Source organism: Schistocerca gregaria, chromosome 5, assembly GCF_023897955.1.
Source record: "Schistocerca gregaria isolate iqSchGreg1 chromosome 5, iqSchGreg1.2, whole genome shotgun sequence".
Classification (NCBI taxonomy): domain Eukaryota; kingdom Metazoa; phylum Arthropoda; class Insecta; order Orthoptera; family Acrididae; genus Schistocerca; species Schistocerca gregaria.
Window position 1 is genome coordinate 453,947,136 of NC_064924.1, and position 13,996 is coordinate 453,961,131.

Sequence of the window (13,996 nt, forward strand, 5' to 3'; positions counted from 1 at the left end):
AACAAACTCTTTTCACAAGCTGTGACACTGTCGCGAATAAAGCAGCGACTCATATATACAACAAATTTCCTTTAATTTGCGTCTGTGGTCACAGACGTGTCCTTAACAGATTACTGGTTTCGGTCCATAATGACCATCATCAAATCTGTTTTATAAAAACAAAGACCTAATGTACAACATCACTCTCCTCGTGGGATTAGCCGAGCGGTCTAGGGCGCTGCAGTCATGGACTGTGCGGCTGGTCCCGGCGGAGGTTCGAGTCATACCTCGGGCATGGATGTATGTGTTTGTCCTTAGGATAATTTACGTTAAGTAGTGTGTAAGTTTAGGGACTGATGACCTTAGTTAAGTCCCAAAACATTTCACACACATTTGAACTTTTTTTTTTACAACATGACTCGTGCGTATGATGTTATTTACATATATTTGACGATACTGGTGCTGCATTTAACTTTTAACGATGCCACTATGGTTGAAGTACATTAGGACTTAGTTGTTGTAAATCAGATCTGATGATGGTCATTATAGACCGAAACCGGTAATCTGGTAACAGAAATGTTGTGACCTTAAACGTAAATTAAAGAAACACTAACTCACTCTTTCTTGGGCTAAACTTATCAATTTCTCACGCTCCATATATCGTGTGCGAGAACATCGGTCGATTTGACCGAAGAGAACAAAGTGGTTTCCGTTTCTCTGACTTTCGTGCGAAGTCTGTGCGTTCGGGAGATATGATCGGCTATAGTGTGACCGCGCCCATACTGGCGTACTGATTAGAAAAGATCGCTCGTATGCGGCCTATGTCGGTCGTCAACGGAACCCACCGACGTCGGAGCCACTATGTCGGCAGCCTACGCCGGTAGACAAGCGGCTCCCGAAACTGGACAGGCTCGCATCGTCCCTCTCGCTGCGCAGTTAGCACCTGCTAAGCCGGTCTAATGACGTCGGCGGGCCCGCGGCAATCTGCAGAGCACTGTTAACGAAGCGGTCCGTGCCCGCAGCTTCCGGATGCCCGCGTCTTGCACAAAGCGCCGACAGCTGCGGGGGCGGCCCGACGGCCGGTGTTTGCAGACGGGAAAGCACGGCGGCACACCGCAGAGAAAGCGGAGATTACCATCGCAGCGACGCCTGATATTGTCTTATGGTGGTGAGCGTTCTCGTGGGAGTTATAGCGCAGGCTCGTCCTGGACGATGAAAACGAGATTCACAGGAAATATTTCTCCACTCGTGACAGCCTATAGGGCGCTTTGGAAGTTGGGCGACTGCCAGTGGTAGGTAGATCTGTGCTTCGGTATCTCAGTTGGTAGAGCACTTGCCCGCGAAAGGCAAAGGTCCCGAGGTCGAGTCTCGGTCGGGCACACAGTTTTAATCTGCCAGGAAGTTTCATATCAGCGCACACTCCGCTGCAGAGTGAAAATCTCATTCTGGAAACATCCCCCAGGCTGTGGCTAAGCCATGTCTCCACAGTATCCTTTCTTTCAGGAGTGCTAGTTCTGCATGTTTCGCAGAAGAGCTTCTGTAAAGTTTGGAAGGTAGGAGACGGATACTGGCAGAAGTAAAGCTGTGAGTACCGGGCGTGAGTCGAACTTCGGTAGCTCAGTTGGTAGAGCACTTGCCCGCGAAAGGCAAAGGTCCCGAGTTCGAGTCTCGGTCGGGCACACAGTTTTAATCTGCCAGGAAGTTTCATATCAGCGCACACTCCGCTGCAGAGTGAAAATCTCATTCTGGAAACATCCCCCAGGCTGTGGCTAAGCCATGTCTCCACAGTATCCTTTCTTTCAGGAGTGCTAGTTCTGCATGTTTCGCAGAAGAGCTTCTGTAAAGTTTGGAAGGTAGGAGACGGATACTGGCAGAAGTAAAGCTGTGAGTACCGGGCGTGAGTCGTGCTTCGGTAGCTCAGTTGGTAGAGCACTTGCCTCCGAAAGGCAAAGGTCCCGAGTTCGAGTCTCAGTCAGGCACACAGTTTTAATCTGCCAGGAAGTTTCATATCAGCGCACACTCCGCTGCAGAGTGAAAATCTCATTCTGGATTCTTAAACCTAACTAACCTAAGGATATCACACACATCCATGTCCGAGGCAGGATTCGAACCTACGACCGTAGCAGTCGCACGGTTCCAGACAGCGCGCCTAGAATCCAAAATTTTCATCAGTCCGTTAAAGAAGATGGCTTTATCACCTGACAGGTACTCGATATCGTAGGAACCGACCCAAAAAGCATGTCACAGGTCCTCCCACTCCATCCCTTAGACAGAGTGGCACAATACGGAAAATTTAAAACTCATTAACAAGAACTGTTCGTTCAACACAACCAGAAGGTACATCACGAACCAGTTAAGGGTCGAGACGTGGGGTTTAGTAGAAAATACTGACGAAAAAAACGAAAAACAGTCGTTATACCAACACTAAAAACTGAAGATGGCTCGATGATTCGTTCTTGGAGACAATCAACAGAATACCTGCTTGGCACACTCCTCCCCCACGGCACGGGAAGTAAAGATACTAGCTACACTGTGAATATCCTAAGATTTGGATCACTACACCGTTTCGTGAAGAAGAACTAATCCTACACATAATAAAATCGAAAAACGTAAGTCTACTCATGTTGAACTCCAAGCGGCTATCTGTGGTCATTACTTAGAAGAAGAACTTTTTAGGCGATATCACTATAAAACTTTTTATTGTAGATAACCGGTTTCGGTAAAAATAAGTTACCATCTTCAGATATTGCTAAAAGGTAGCGCAAAACGTAACGTCTATTACATAAAGTAGGTGATATTCATCCCGAGGTTCTCAAAGACGTAAAGTGCAGATATTTCCATCCATAACCTAACTGATCAACAGTTCACTAATACTGAGTAGGGACCTGCCAGCTGGAAATTAGCAAAATCTGTAATAATGAAGAATGTCAGTAATAAGTATCCGGATAATCCTAACAAATTATAATCCATTCTGAGTGACTCTGATTAATAAAATTGCAAAAGTTCTACAAAGACACGTATACAGCAGATTACTGCGGCACATGGAACTCCACTCATTTATTAAGTGTGATTTAGGTTTTAGGAAACGGAATAGCACCGTAAATTAATTCAGGATAGTCGGAACAATAGAATTATGTAACATAAAACAGAGAATAGCTTTATTAATGGCAAATTATATTATGACACACTGTGTTAGCGTGTATGCAAGAGTGACATGTACCCTTGTCTCTACATTAAAGACGGGGGTAGCGCAGTGGTTAGTACACTGGACACGCATTCTGGAGGACTATGTTTCAAACCCGCGTCTGGCCGTAGGTTTTCCGTGGTTTCCCTAAATCGCTAAAGGCAAATGCCGGGATGGTTCCTTCGAAAGGGCACGACCGCGTTCCATCTCTGTCCTTTCCTAATCCGAGCTTGCGCTCCGTCTCCAATAATCTCGTTGTCGACGGGTCGTCAAACACCAGCCTCGTCCTATTCCTTCTTTGTCTCTACATTACAGCCTTCCAAGTTATGTAGCGAGAGTTGTAAAACGGACAGCAAGCACACAAAAAGTATCAAAAGAACTACAAGGGACGCAAATAAAGGTCGATTTGCGGACTTACATTTTGGGGTTAAACCTCTCTTGTGCCAATGATGTCAGGCACGGCGCGGTGGTACGGTACGATATTGATTCCCACAATCCATGGAAAAACAGACCTTGTCTTGATGTCGTAGTCTATGTTTGTTGGCCTTTTTTTTAAATATTAAACGGAGTCTTCAGCACTACGAGATCGGCTACGGTTTGCAAAAATGCAAAAGTCACAAAAGCAGTGTCAATTGTGGTGATTGCGACAAGTTTTATGTGGCACAAACGCAGACTGGAACTTCCTTTAAAAAATGATTCATACAACACACACATGGCAGTAAAGAAGGCAGTATTACAAGGCATCTTGTACAAAATAACCACACACTAGGTGAAATTCAACACAGTTTTAAAATACTACAACGCACATAAAGGGGTAATTTTGATTATGCTCAAGGAATTGAGAGTTTTTGAGATCAAAACATTTTATTCAGAAATATTAAATGAAGAAACAGATTTTTTTCAAAAATTGCTTCTCAGTTTATTCACTGAGCACTTGTAAATACATTTTTCACCCGCCCAGGTTTCGATATATAGTGACTCACTACATTTCAGTATCATACAGTATTAACTATATACCGTAAATGTTGTGCATCGTTGTATAGCTTTCCCCTGAGATTCGAATTTTACGCGGGATAAATATAGCATAATTATTTAGCTGTATGTACCGCGACGTACACTCGTCTTCCTCACTGACCTATAAAACTTTATTAGCTACTCTTTAGCGATTGATGCTGTATGGCGTAAGATGAAAGCTCCTGTTAACATTGCTATTGTATTTACTGTAAAATGCTCTCAGAAAATTAAATTTTAGTTGTGACAAGTAGTATTGTTTTTACAATACAAAAAAACCATTTTGTAGTCATAGGACTAAACAATGTTCGAGAAATGTTATTTTATACACATGTCAGTTTTAATACTGATTTATTTCTATTATAAGATTCTACTATCCGTTTATTTTAATCTTTAAGAATTGGTTCGGATTCGCTGAATCCGAAAATATGTAAATTAATAAATTTTGAACCATTCACGGGAGGTCGCACAAATGTGCTGTGCCGTCACTGCTACCTTTTAATTTCACACTAGTTTTTTTGCAAGGTAATCTGGGTGGTTGTTATTTTACAATTGTTTGAACTGAGTGTAATTGTGAAAATAATACCAAAGCAGTTCAGGGGCTTAATGCCAGTAGAAGATTTCGGTAAAGCGCTTGTCAATTTTCAAGCAATTTTATCAGCAAGTCAGATGCGTAAATGTTTTTGTTCATTTACCCGTGATTGTTTACAAGACCAAGATAAATGTTAGCTATATTCAGGGCCAACTGTTTAATCTGAATAATTTGTTTCACAGCCAGACAGCATGCACAAATTCCATTGAAAACAGATTCCCTTCTCGCAGACGAACTGTTTGATGTAGCGGCTAGTCTGCATTTCGCATCGTGTAGCGACAGCTCGATATATTTTCGTTCAGAATTAAATTTTCACATGGTTATGTTGCCCTGGACCAAGATTTACGTATGTCGACATGAAAATAAGCTTTCACATTTCTCAGATACTAACTTGACACTTAGAAAGACGCCTTCAAGTTTTAGCAGAAATGTTTCAAAATTTCACGATGATTCCATACTATTTCCAGCCCTCATTTGTGGAGAGGCTCAACTCTAACCTCAAATTTGCGCTGATGATACTGCATGCAGACACTCGGAACAAAAGAGACGAATCAATCCCATGACTGAATCTAGCGTTCAATTCAGCCCATCACGAAGTAATAATGAAATGAAATGTCATCAGGGCATTGCTCATGTCCATGGTTTTCAGCTACCTGCTGAACTCTCTCTTGACGGATTTGTAGTCCGCGAACGATCTCCTTCCAGACAAAATCACTTCTGAAATTTATCCAATAAAACTGGAGATGAACCAGGACCAATTCTGATCTCACACACGGGAGACAGGCGTTGAGTTATAACAATGGTCAACGTGCATTTACGATAAAAGTTTGTGACCAAGTCTTCATCCGTAACTTCGATGCAGAGGGCAGGTGGTGTGGAAATATTGCGCAAGTTGTCACCTCGATTTATATTACCTTGTAAGGTGAGCAAAGCGTTAAAGCCAGTAAGCATCCTTGTCTGCTATCACGTTGTAGCCAAGACATCAAGGATGCACATCACTCAGGTGAAATGTGTCATGCAGCTATAGCTGTTTCCAACTCCTTCCCCAAGGAGGTGGAGCTTCTCGAGCTCACAGTGGGGGCGGATGATTTGTGCAGCCTCCTATCGATTTTGGTTGCCATCAGTAGTCATGATTTTTGCCTGAGCGCCACACCGGCGCTCATACAAGACATGCGTGAAGAGCTCTGGGGTGTTTGGTCAGGTAGTCTTCGTCCAGCCAGTGGGTAATCAAGAACTGATGGCTCCTCTAGGTGCCAGGAAGTAAGCCACCACATGAGTGCAAGTGCAGCGAGTCAGGGACAATTGTTCACGCTGTTCTGGGAGAGTGGATTTTGGACGGTTAGCCATCGTTGATCGTGCAACGACACACCTATGTGGTTACTAAGATGTACCGTGTGGTTCTCTTAGATGTAATGTCATCCTATGTGTTCCATGCACTTTGATGTTAATTGCTTGTGCCAGGAATGTGCATGTAGTAACCCACCTGGCCATTTTGTGAAGAATACATTTTTTTTATATTTTTCTTTATTTTGGTCGTTTCTGTTGCTTGTGTGCCGTGCTCTTCCAGTACTAAGTGGTGTGCTACCGTGTGACACAGTTTTTAGACTGATTTTAAATTCTTTAGAATGTGTTGTACAACTGTTAGTTGTACTGTAAATTTAAATGGTGATTGAATCCATTCGTCTTTGCACTCTAGCGGAAGTTTTCAGTTTGTATAAATTCAAAGCATGTATTTTGTGGCCAACACTAGAATATGAACTGAAGCCAAGCTGATGAGTGAACTTCATTAGTGTTTGTTTTATACTTCATTGGCCAGTATCATTTTGGAAAGTAAAGCTCTTCCAACCGTCGTTCATCGGTAGTTGTAAGAATTATGTGCCTTCCACATATTGGGCAGATTGATTAGCAGACCTTGTTACCGTAGAAAAGTTTATGTGCTTGTGAAGTTGTACAGCTGCTGTACAGTCTAAATTAGATTTTGAGTCGTTATGGCGCATTGTTCTAAGCGTTTAATACCTGTTGCACTAGGTAGTTTATCGCACAAATGGTAGCTTGCCACTAAAAGACTGATATGGCATTTCTCACTGATTTGTGGCTCACTAATTCAGTATAATTTTTACTGCATAGATGGCCGTTGCCGTTCTGAATACCTTCTTAGTATTAAACCTCAAAGAGATATTTACTATTGTGTTAGATCGTTTTTAATTCTTTGTACTACATTCATTATTACTAATATTGCTCAAACTAGACAGTTCAACACACATCCAGCCTACCTGATCTAGGTTTTCTGTGATTTCCCTAAATCAATTCAGGCAAATGCCAGGATGATTCCTTGGGAAGGGCACAGCCGACTTCCTTCCACATCCTTCCCTAATCTGATGGAACTAATAACCTAGGTGATTGGTCCCCTCCCCCAAATCAACCAATCAAACTAGAACACTCCTCCAAATGTACTAAAATTTTCTTATATGTATTAAGTTTCAAAAATTTCACTTTTAGTTTGTTACAGCCGTTTATGTCAGGGCGAACTCAGTAAATTCAAATATTTTAATGTTTACATGACTTTTCTCCCATGCCAAAGATTAATACCTCAAAGCATTTCAGTTTTCTGGTTCCAAGCAAACGAAATATTTTATGTTTAAAAACTAAAATAAGCATTGCCTGCAAACAGCATGATAGGTATACCGAGAGTAGTTATAACCAAAGGAAGCGACTCGTGTTGTGCTGAGCACAGTGATGCATGAATGCTACATGGTGTAACTCTTTTATAATGTTTTTAGTTTTATTATGTGATACACAGCGCTAATTTGCGCTACTAAGAGATGAAATACCATACCGATGTTGTGTGACCAGTAGAAAAGGCAATTACCTTATAGGCCCAAAGTGCAAGTTCTTCAGTTTCCGAATGAAGAAAAATTATTAGAAAAATTAAAATGAGCTATCACCAGACAAAATTTAATAATAAAAAAAATAACAAAAGTAAGTCAAAATGTTCAATTATGATTATCCTGTAAAATGAAGGTGATAATGTGAAGCATAAGCTTAAATTTATACATCCCCAAGCACATACTGTGTCAATGTTTTGAAAGCACATTGCTGATTTAGAATACTACATATGTGGGTTTTATTACAATGTGAACCAAGCTGCTCTTAGAAATCCAACAAAAAGTTGTGTTTAACACGTTAAGTTATTCGGGTATGGTAGCTTTTCAGTTTGTTTTCCATGCAGTTGGCTTCATCATTTAAAGTTATATATTTGTGCAACTTTCTGGGATTTTAGATGGTATAGAGAAAATTGATTGTGGTCTATGGTTATCTTGTATGTCTCTGTCACCATTTTGTATATTGGACATGTAACTGTATTTTCAGGATATTCAGGGAAAGTACTATCATTAATAATTTGATTTACTGGATAGAGCATAGGCGTCCTGATTTCCATAATTGTACAGTTTTGAACACAGTTATTGAGGCCATTGTAGCCCTCTGCCCTGGATCTGCTCAGCTTGTTTACCGAGTAGGTAAGATTTGTAGCAGTAATTATTCTCCAAGTGAACCTTTCACCTGTTTTACTCTGTGACTGCAAATGGAAGACTTGAAGATCAGACATATCAGCACTTTGTGATACAAGGGAAAGTTCGTATTTCACAGAACATTCGTTGAGAGTCCTACAGCTAGTTGAGATAATGATTTCCTCCTTTCCCATGTTTATTTCACTTTTTCCCACATTCCACACTGGTTTACATTGGTTTTACAATTTAAAATGTGCTCTTCATATAATTTTAGATATGAAGTTTTTTTGAAGTCTATAGAGTTTGTCTTGTTCTCACAATTATCAACAGTTACGTCCTTCATCATGAGTAAAATACACTAATTTTACTGTGTTTCGATGTGTACCATTTTTTGTATGTTGTAGATTGTGACCGCTGCCAGTGCTTCACCTTTTAGAAACAAGAGGGCTGTTAGTACGTAGTGTCTGCTTGATGATGGAAAGGAATGTGAAGAAGCATTCATTAAGATATTTCTCACTGGTTTGTATATTGGACAACTCTGTTTAAAGTCATTTCTCATTTTTAAGTGTTCTCTTCATAGAGAATTATGTATGTATTATGAGTAGTGTGTTTTCAGTTTTGAGTCATATGTCAACATAGTCTGATATTCATAATTTGATGGTGTCACATTCTACTTGTCAAGGCATCCTTCCACCCCAGTTCGTTTTTCATTTAAGTAACAGTAATCCATTTACAAATATGATAGTTTCTACTATACTATTATAAAGTAGACCTTCAGTAATGTTAGTTCTTTTTTATTGTGATCATGATAAATGGTCCTTCATAATTGTCTTATGGGTTATTGGTTATAAGTGTACGAACAACATTTTTGCCCTCATGAAATTATAAAAGAATTGCAAGAGACTAGAAGCAGTTCCATCTGTTTCTGTAATTGCCCTCACTGTTTGAGCAAACCTTGAGGCTACAGGGTTGGTCCTGAGGTAAAGAAGCAGAAACGTGAAGAGCAAAATATTCACTCACCTGTTGAAGAGAGTCTGAAGGAAAGGGAAGTATGTTTAAAAGTTCGGTCCATTGCATCACAGTGTGAGCTGAAGGTCAAACTGTCAATGTCAAAACTGTCTGATTTGTGGAGTATTACAAAAACTACATCTGTATTATTTACTAACATTCAAACAGGTCCTGCTCCTGTGACAAAATGTTCTGTTCTTGTTAGTGAAACCAATGATGAATAGTATTTGTTTTGAACAAGTGAACAAACAAGTTAGGCCTAAATAGGGATGAGTTTCTGCGAAAGTTTTCAAGCATTGTCAAATCAGATAATCTGTTAGACAGAGTGGAAAAAGCAGACATGTAGATTAACATAGCAAATAATACTGAGAAGATTAAGAGTTTTGAGTGTGACATTCTGCAGACATTTTAGTTATCTGAGTATGAAAAGAGCAAAAGCATTCACTTTATCATTGAATAGCTGAAGTTACTATGATCAAAGAAACTTTTGCATACTCCATCAGATATGATACTTTCTTGTTTATATTACAGTATTTCTCCATGTGCTTATGGATTTAATATGGATTTTTTTTGTAGGCCCTCATCCATCAACAATTCAAAGAGTGTGTTCTAGTATTACCTCAGGTATCCAGAAAGAATCACGTGAAAATAATTTTTGTCATATGCAAGAGTTAAATGTAAATTTCTTAAACCACATATTATGTCAACCTTCTTATAGATGAAACATATCTAAAAGAAGTCAAAGGAGGAAATGTTGTTGATATGGTAAATGGTGAATATTAGACAGCAATATCAGCATTTTTTTCATTACCCACAATATACAGAGTAATTTTAAAGATGTTGTTCATATTTTGCTTGTCAAGAAATTAACAGGTGATAATTTGCATCAGTGGATTAAAAGAATTCTATTTGGTCTTGAAAATACAGGATACAGAGAATTGTCTGTCATTTCAGACAATAATTGTGTTAATAGAAAATCAGTGTCATCATTTTCAAATCCCACTGCATTCTCTTATATATGTAACCACCCTAAAGTTCAATGAGACCCTTGCTTTTGTTAATTGACTCTGTACGCATTATGAAGTGCATCTGGGATAACAAACAACATTTTTTACGATTTATCCCACATTTAAAAACAATGTTTCTAGCAGGCATTACGCCTGTTTTGACACCTTACTGAATGTAAATGATGTTGAACATGAACATTAGCAAAACGTTGTTGTGGTATGACTTTGAAAACAATGAGAAACAATAACTTTGAAAAACAAAACACTAAATTAACTGTGAAAGTTTTCAGTGATGTCACAACTGATGCCCTTCAAAACCCTGCATACAAAACACGCCTTATCTCACTGTGTAGGAACAGCAAATTATATTTGTTTGTTTGTCAATGGTGTAAGATAAGACTGATTTGCTTGAAGAGGGATTTGTAAAGCATAGGCCATTATGTGCAGGTCAGTACATCATCATCAGGCAGATGTGTAGGTAGAAAAGAATGTACACTTGCCCCCTGTAATCAAGCTAGTTTCAAAATCAATTGTTTTCGTAGAGATCAGCGTACAATCCATTCAGGATATTTTCTCTGTGGTACCAAATACTGACTTTGATATTTGTTCCCTGCATGATAAAACAGTACTTAATTCATCAGAAATGCGAGCAAATTGCAATAATGATTTACCTGTTTTGACATATGCAGGTTACTGTTATTACTCTGTTCTGAAACATACAAAATGTGAGTTTTTTTAAAGGTATTCTGGTGTTATGTGAGATTTTAGGTGATCAAGAAATGTATTCCCTAAAGCAGAATGTGAGTAGAGCAAAACTACTTACACCTTGCTCTCAAGTTAGCAGTGTGTTTGTCACTACTTACCTGTCAATAAAGAAACTGTGTGGTAAATTTTAAACTGAAGTTCTTAGTACCAAATGAAAGAGAACTGGTTTCAAATCTGACATGAAATTCAGTTTTAATGACTCCTCAAGATATTTGCAGAACAAATGTTTTTTCTTAACAATTTCACTAGCAAAAAGAATCAAAGCATTTTGAAGGATGTCGACCCTACAAAGAAAAACATATTTAACAAAAGTAAGAGAAGCCTGAATTAAGCTTTAACTTTATACAGTGTGCAGAATTTGTGTGGAGGAATATGGTTGCAATCACACTATATGAATAAGCTATATCAGTATTGTAATTCATTATTAACCTGTTTTCATTGTAACTATTAAGAACAATAAAGCTATTGCTTAAAAAAGGATTGAGTAATAGATCTTTCCTTGTGAAATCAACCAACAGTCTAGTTCTTGACGCCTTAGATTTTGATAGTTTCTTTTTTTTTCATTGTGCTCATTGTGCTACTTGCTCCAACTGTTATTACCTTCACATTTTCATGAGCTGTACAAACGCAAACATTGTGACCCCCGTTAGCTCCACATATAATACAACGGTTTGGCCTTAATATAGTGAAATTTGAGAATCCAATTTGATCTGAAAAGTTTGTACACTTCTCTTAGGTTTCGTAAACGTAACCCATTTTGAACATACATATCCTTGCCATCACCATCGTTTCGCATAGAAATATAATCCTGTTAGTCAGGTATTCACCTGCTAGTATTATCATTACAATAAAACTCTTGCACTAACAGAACTGTTTTAGCAGTCACGGACTGTCCAGGCCTAGAATCAGGAGCAGAGAGTGCTGGTATGTCGTTTTCTTCCACTATTTTTTTCTTTTCTTACGATGTATTTGCTTACTCCAGACTCTTTCTATATGAGTGCACTGCCGACATTGATCAGGGAAGTCAACACTACAAATTTTTCACTTTTACTTAAAATGTAAACCTTTTCTTTACACTAGTAGTTCATTTCTGCTTGTGTATCATCACTGCCACATATTTTCTCATGTTCACCCATTTCTATTTGAAAGAAAGTTTCAGTTAATTTCAATGCAATTTCATCAACTTTATCTGTGAAGTATTTATTTGATCTGATAAAGTTCTTCATTATTGAGGATTTCCTTACTGATGCTAAAGAGGTGTTCAACAAATGCAAACTTTCTTCAGCATTCACACATTCAGGGTCATCAGATATTCTACAAGTCAATTGTTCTTGTCTATAAGATAATTTGGTTTCAGTTATCAGTGGTTCAGGTTTTCTTTCATCGATAATTTCTCTCTACATAAAGTGCAGATTTTCATTCTTTCTTCAGTACCAAAATTCAGATCAATCTTCCAAGAAATTTCCAAGATACCCTTTGTGAGCTTCTTTTCAAGGGAGTGCAAGAACACTTTGACCACTTTTTATCCACAGTGTGTGTTCTTAAGAAATCAAAAAAGATAAATCACTAACAGAAAAAAGATAAAATCTGTAAGAGGTATAAAAATGTAAATTTCATTAGTACAAATTCTATTAATACATTAATTGTGAGTGTACCAAAATCAACACCTTTTTTAAATACCATTACACAAACCTAATAATGCATGCTAGTGAAGTTTAGTGCTAGAGTCGTCAGATTGTACTGAATCTAATTGCTTTCTCTGTAAAGTGCACTGCTACTTTTTAGAAAAGTATCTACATTAATCTTGACTCATGTGTCACATGTTGTATTGCACCAACTTGTCCCCTATTCAATCTTCAGTGCTTTCATAATTTTGTTTCAGAAACCGATTCATTATTGCATCAATAAAATTGAAATGATTTTTTTTAATTACTATTTATTGGTAGTACTCATTTTCTGTTATGTTAGTTGTAATTCATTAATAGTACGACAAACAGCTTTAGACACTGATCTAACATCTATTGAAGACACCTTGTAAATCAGTTGAAATAGGTCTGGGTGCACAAGTAAAATAAAAAGTAATTAATGTGCAGCTAGCAGAAGGGATTTTTCTTTTAAGCTACTGCAATTTATATATAGCTGCTACAAAAATGGCACCACAAGAAACTTGTTAGTATCATTTTAACTTTAGTTTTATGAACCATAGTTTTATGAACCAGTCTGTAAAAGTTGTGATATAGTTGCCAAAGCAAATTTCACTAAAATTAAATTTATTTCAGTATGTTCGTGCTGGAATACTATCATCAGATCTAGCACACAGATTATAGATACTGTAGAAGTTACATTTTATTTTTCAAAACAAAAACATTCTAATTTTGAAAGTTTAAGAATTAAATAATTGATTGTGGAATAGTCAACATTTTTCTGAATCTAGTAAAGTAGCAAACACTTTTGAACCTTAGAAGAAAATGAAAAAGTTGTTCAAATTTCAGATCCATAACGTCACTTGTTTTGGGGATGTGGCTGTTTTAATACATCAAATAATACAAAATTTCCAGTTTTTGGTCGCTTTAAAAATTAGAATTCTTAATGAATTCTATGATAGGTAGAATAAAAACAAGTAATTTAAAACTTCTAAATCATTGACCTTCAAATTAAATTTTTTATTGTTCGATTTCATATGGAATGATCTTGATGATTTTATTATTAAACATGGCAATTTGTGTATAATGAAAAACATGTTTATAGGTCTAATGAAGCCATCAGTAACTGAGTAAGTTTCGGATTTTCTGTATCAGAATCGTTAAGTTTAAAGTAAGTTTCGGATTTTCTGTATCAGAAGAGGTAAGTTTAATTGTACAAGATATATTTGATATAAGGCTAATTTTGTTAAAATAGGGTTGTATGCCACTAGAAATATAATATTTAATCAGATAAAAAC

At 37.7% G+C, this 13,996-nt stretch overlaps 1 long non-coding RNA gene across 1 annotated transcript in view; it reads left to right on the forward strand.

Annotated features, from left to right (window-relative positions):
- The window catches only part of LOC126272846 (uncharacterized), a 52,145-nt gene extending 39,165 nt beyond the window's left edge, over nt 1–12,980 (forward strand). Inside the window, exon 3 of the long non-coding RNA XR_007549271.1 lies at nt 8,680–12,980. This is a non-coding gene — a long non-coding RNA (uncharacterized LOC126272846). The remainder of the gene's footprint in view (nt 1–8,679) is intronic.
- The last annotated feature ends 1,016 nt before the right edge of the window (nt 12,981–13,996 follow it).